The sequence below is a fragment of the Bubalus kerabau genome, chromosome 6 (assembly GCF_029407905.1).
Source record: "Bubalus kerabau isolate K-KA32 ecotype Philippines breed swamp buffalo chromosome 6, PCC_UOA_SB_1v2, whole genome shotgun sequence".
NCBI lineage: Eukaryota > Metazoa > Chordata > Mammalia > Artiodactyla > Bovidae > Bubalus > Bubalus kerabau.
The window spans coordinates 39,626,187-39,632,375 of NC_073629.1; the positions used below are offsets into that span (position 1 = coordinate 39,626,187).

The window sequence follows — 6,189 nt, forward strand, 5'->3', positions numbered from 1 at the left end:
TGGGGAATCGAATAAGAAACAATTTACATTTAGCTGGAACCTACATGTTACATTCTCTTCTTAAATATGAAGTAGAAGTACACTGGACATACATAACAGAGGAACAAAAAATGTATCTTAACTGGCCCTTCGAGGAAGGGGGAAAGTTTTTGCTGGTGATTCATAATTTTATGACTCTCATTTGAATTTGTGGTTGAAACCTGGTGAAACACAAATTTATTTCTGGAGGAACATAAATAACTCTTTATTAAATATTCATTCCTTCCTACAGCAATCAAGACGTAAATCTCACAGTCCCATGAGCTCTAAAATCACAAAGCACACAAGGAAGCAAAAAACTATGAGAGTTAGCCAGCAGAAATAGTAGGCAGCAAATACACACAAAATTAAGATATTGCAGTTTACTGGACATAAGACATGAAATAAGTGTGTTTACCCTGTTTTAAGAAACAAAGTAGCTGTTTTAAAGATAAAATATGAGAAATAAAATGCCGTGAAAAAGTTTCCATGTGTGGGGTAGCTGGGAGGGCAGCAAGTGGCCTGGACCTGCTTCCCTGAGTATAGCACTACCCTCTGGCCCCCACAGAGACTGAACCTGGGGCCTCTGAGCTCCAGCACAGGATGCATTTTCTTGTAGAGATCCTCTACACATAGCAAAAGAACAGGAAGAGTGTCTAGAGGCAAAAAGGAGATAGAAAAAAGTGAAAAATAAACTAAGGGACTTGGAAAATTGTAAATCCTCAACACACTTACATGGAATTTTTGAAGGAAAAAGCTAGAGGATGGGGAATTCTCTGTTTACAGGGGAAATGACAGAATAATCCAGAACTGATGAGAAAATGTTTAATATTTGAACATCCCAAAGAATTTCAAGCATTTTAAGCAAATGTCATTTATAAAAATGTAGATAGCCAAAGTATATAGATATTTGCTATTTTATCAAAACACTTTCTACTAAACATATAGGCTATATATATTAATATATATATATGTGTATGTATATATGGGTTGCAAAGAGTTGGACACGACTGAGCAACTGAACTGAACTGATGTATATATATATATATATATATATACACACACACACACACATATACACACACACATGGATTTTTCAGGTGATAGAAACAGCAAAATGAATGACTATTTCATTAGTCTTCACTGACCATTTTCAATTTTTAGAATCTTTGCTTCCTATGCAATAATCACCTGTGAACAAAAACTAATATCCAGAGTTTGTTGAAGTAAAACTCTTTTCATTGCTTCCTTATCAATATTTCACTTCTCAGTAGCAGGGTCAAAGACTCTTATTCTCACAGAGCTGGAGGAGGCAATGTATTTTTTTAAACTCACATAGAAGTGGAAATGACTTGTCATTTATCTTTCCCTCAGAACAAGTTCTTTTGGAGAGGAAAGCAAGATTTCCCTAAATGCCTTAAAAGAGGTTAGATGGAGACCAAAGTCAGCTAAGGGGTGAGAGTAGGGTGCACTAGAAGAGGAAGGAAGGGCTATTAAATGGAAACAATTTTGCCCAGGAGACAAACCCCTTTCAAATGTTGGCCTGGGGATTACTAGATCTACAGTCCTTAAAACATGACAGTCACTGAGGTTCAAAGCTGAGCTTTCTAGGTTCTTAAGAATAAAGCTTGTGACACTATCCTAATATAATCTTTACATTGGTCAAATGATAGAATGCCTAATGTTAATGCCTCAATTTAGAAAAAGCTAATCTTTCCAATTAGGGCTTTATTTCTTAGCAGATAGTGTCACATAAGGACCAGGAAAATAAATGATTGGTTTTGCATATTACATTTTTGCTCTTCAAACCACAATACTGCCCACAGTACGATCACCACTTATTATTAATTTACTTTTCAAAAACACAAAGGTCCCATGTATACTAAACACAAAACTAACGGGACAGAGTCCCTATTTCAACCCCAATAAATATATCACTGTCATTTAGCAATCCTCAGTGTTCAGCTGAATTTTTTTCCAGCACTACTAGGATGTTAAGGGAGGGTGACAATAGAGACAGCTTATTGATGTCCTGTGCATACATCTGAAAGCTCCATTAATGTTGCACATAAAAGGTCAAGCATAAAATTATTTGCTTGGAGCAGCTGTCCTCAGAGATTTGAATTAACATAGATGGAGATTACTACAAGAAAAAAAGTTTAATTTTATCTTAATTGGATTAAGCTGGGTCCCACCCATACTGAGAAGATGAGGTTACAAAAGACTAGAAACTGCCAGGTTGACAGAAAGGGATTAATTCATGGGCTAGCGTCAGGTTGTTGACTAATAACATATTGATCGTATCTATAAGGTATGCACAGTGTCTGTCAGGAAGAGAGACACTTTGGAATTGAAGATCCTAGCCTATCTGACACAATCAAAGTTAGATTAATATTAGTTAAGAGCTGCAAGTGAGCTGCGTATTGCCTTAGCAACCGGAGACATTTTCTACATGTGTCTGGGACTGACCATCATGAATAGTAGCAGTACTTGTTGGTTAGAGGGAAGTGACTGATTTGTGTGGCTGCTTCCCCCACTCCTTTCTGTCTTCAGTGTGTTCCAGCAGACATATTGAACTACCACGGTTTAATCCCAGTGGAGCCTGCAGGTGGTCTTGTCCTTGCATTGAGGAGTTATTAAATTCTTAAGGTCACCATAGAAAAGGTTCTATTAAATTGAGTTAATAAAAACATTGGGCAAAGGTTTGCAAAGAGCACAGATGTCAAAGCTTTGGGAATTGGAATGTCTCTTATGATATTAGGCTAAAAGAATAATTTAAATGACACTATAATATAAAGAAGATAAAAATTCTGTATTCAATAAATATGAAATTTTATCACCTAATACATGTGCGTATATGTTAATACTTGTATAAGACACTCATTTCTTTGAACATTTTGCTTGCCATTTCCTGTATGCATTTCTTTCTTTTCTTTTTTCAGTTGAGACCAACCTCAATTGTTTAAAAACAGAAACACCTGGAAAACAGCACCTGAGCATAAATCCCAGTGAATTTCTGGGAATTTTTGTATGTGTGAAAACTGATTTTTAAGAAAAAAAAGTTGAAAGGAAGTGTGACACTTGATTTAGGGTGACTCTAATACTTGCCTGAATGGAGGAAGTGGGATAGAAAAAGTCTTTAGCATTTAGTTCCAATGATGCAGCTGAGATTCTCTATTTATACAGTCTATAAACAAAACTGCACTCATAGCACAATGTGTGTGGAAGTCCAACTATTCTTTATGCATTCCACTTATCTGTGGATTTACAATAGCCTGCTTCCACTGGAAGAGGAAACAGTGTATATTAGCATGGTAGCATTGTGATAAACATTCTAAAAACTGAGGGAATCACTATTTCATCTGTCCAATTACTAAACTTTAATATTCTATTTTCAGGGAAAATTATGAGAGAAATCTCATGGAGAGCACATGACTTTTTAGAATGAATCTGACAGAGGATGAGATGGTTGGATAACATCACCGACTCAATGGACATGAGTTTGAGTAAGCTCTGGGCGTTGGTGATGGACAGGGAAGCCTGGGGTACTGCAGCCCATGGGGTCACAAAGAGTTGGACACAACTGTGCGACTGAACTGAACTGACTGCTCTTTAAAGATTGAAGCTGAATTTGGCTTCAGTATCCGACACTGAATTAAATCTTGGAAACAGAGTTTTTGGCTGAAGCAGAAAACAATAGCTTGGTTGCTTTGCCAGGCAAAGGGGGCCACAATAGACTAGTGCCCTCAAAATTGTGTGTCCCAACATAGAGAGGTAGTGAGAAGTTTTATATTAATGGTTCAAAGAGGGCATGATCAGCTCCTGGACATTTTTCTGACTTGGTGGTGGTGAGGTAAGTGGGAGTCAGCATTATCAACTTTCTGGTTCCAGCTGGTCTGTTATCTCCACGCCTTGTGGGCAGCATATCTAAACCATTAACTTCTCTCACCTGGTGGGAGCTTTGCTGCTAAGTTGATTCAGTTGTGTCCAACTCTGTGTGACCCCCCCCCCCCCATAGACGGCCTCCTACCAGGCTCCACCATCCCTGGGATTCTCCAAGCAAGAACACCGGAGTGGCTTGTCATTTCCTTCTCCAATGAATGAAAGTGAAAAGTGAAAGTGAAGTCGCTCAGTCTTGTCCGACTCTTAGCGAACTCATGGACTGCAGCCTACCAGCCTCCTCCGTCCATGGGATTTTCCAGGCAAGAGTACTGGAGTGGGGGTGCCATTGCCTTCTCCAGGAGACTGGGAGCTTTAGTATCTGCAAAACAGCTCAAAGATATAGTTTCCTTGATGAGAATCCAGGACCTTGCCCCAGGCTACACTGTTGTTTCTCTAGACTCTCATTCTCTCCTCTATCATCCCCTCCGTTCCCTAATTAACAACTGCTTGAACCTGCTGGTTGGAACTTATAGGAGGTCAAGGAGGCTGAAAAAAGCCTGTTTTCTATAATCAAAGAAATGGGGATCACAGGAAGGTTTTTATGCCCAGGAGCCCCACAGGTCTAGCTCTGTATCAAAGATCTACTCTAAAAATATATCCCTCCCTCCCTCCTTCCTTCCTGGGTGTCTTTGCAGACAGCCACCTACAGATGGTGGTGGGGTGTTGGTGCAGGTACCTGCCGGCTCCCAGCATGAATTAGGGCGTGGACTCCAGCACTGGCGCAGGCTGCTCCTCCTCCACGGCTCAGCGTGAGGTGCTGCCCAGCGCACACTCTCTCCGCCCTGGCCCAACAGCAGTGACCTGGAGGTGGCTCCAGGTAAGTCCAGGCCTCTGCTCCCATCTCCCTACTCCTTTTTGCACGTCCCTGTACACTTCCCCCTACTCTATATGCTGGTTTTGTAAAAATAAAGTGTTTTCAGTTGTTGGCCACTTGGCTTTCTGTGCATGGTACAGGAAACGCTTGTCTGGCTGAGAGCTTTGGGCTGCAGACAGGTGATGAGCCCTAAGTTGGGGCAGCTGTAGGGGCCTCAAAGGTAAGGCAGAGCGGGCAGTGCCACCTGGCTTGAGACCATCCAAAACAGGAGGCTTCAGATAAATGAAATGGGACTTGAGAGTGGGGGAGGGGCAGTAAGGGGCCCTGAACATGGAGGGGCTGTGACAGGGTGGGGAGCCGAGATGAGGTCACAAGTCAGTGAAAATGGCAGCTGGTGTGCAGGGGCTGCTGGTAGTCCTTGAGGGTTTGATGATGACTAATGTGAATGGACCCCGGGGACTTGTCTGGTGACTGGATGGGGGTGCATAACCTAGCTTGGGGCTATCGTGAATGCAAGGGAAGAGAGAACCTGATGGTCAGATGGTGCCTGCCCAGCGTATTTGTACCCTGGCCCTCAAGGCCACGATTGGGTGGCAGACATCTGGCTGCATTTGTGATGTTACTCCAGTTGTGGGAAGTGATGGAATCCTCAGAACTGCCCTCTGGCCTCAGGAAGAGGGCCCTGGCCTGTCCTTCTACTTCTAGGCCTTGATCCAAGGTGTATGCCCCACCCCATGTGGGGCTAGCCATGTAAACTGGATGTTTTTCCTGCAGTTTCATTCAGATGCTATCCTTACCACTGCACTGCACAACCAGAAGGGGTAATCTCTGCAATAGACAGGTGCTCCTTCCAGACTTTCTGTGTTTAATGGCTTCAGCAGAGTCACTTCAGGGTCACTGGGCAGATTTCCTTCCCTTCGTCTTCCACTTTATACGAACAGGTTCCTACCTCTAGAATTCATTGTCCAGTGACTGGCAGATGACACTAGATGGACTGTGGAGGGAGATGGAAGGGGCTGGTTCCCAGGGCTGTAGACCTCCGAGGGCAGGGGTCACAGTCTGTTCAACTCTGAGCTGCAGGACGTTGGGTTCAGCATACTTTTTACCAGACTGGGGTCCAGTTTGAGCCGCTAGAGGTGAGCACCTACCCCGGCCATCCTGTTTTACCTGAGCAAAGCTGTCTTGCCCCCTATACAACCTGCACCAGGCTCCTTGAAAGCTGCCTCACAGCATCAGGAGAGGCAGATGCTGGTGCCAGGAGTTAGTGCACCCTGCCAGGCACACCCTTCCACCCCCATCAACACACACACACACAGGGCCCTGGGGACAAAGTGTTCTGAGGACACTGAATCCCACCGCCTGCACATGTGCACCGGCTAATTCTTCACCAGCCAGGTGCCACCAGGGATTGATGG

The 6,189-nt window shown here is 43.1% G+C and overlaps 1 long non-coding RNA gene across 1 annotated transcript; it reads right to left on the reverse strand.

Annotated features, from left to right (window-relative positions):
• Positions 1–220: 220 nt before the first annotated feature.
• On the reverse strand, positions 221–4,741 carry LOC129655044 (uncharacterized). The gene is made up of 3 exons (XR_008715724.1): positions 4,608–4,741; positions 4,049–4,279; positions 221–674 (listed from the first exon to the last, which is right to left on the reverse strand). It is a non-coding gene; the product is annotated as an uncharacterized LOC129655044 (long non-coding RNA).
• Positions 4,742–6,189: the final 1,448 nt, after the last annotated feature.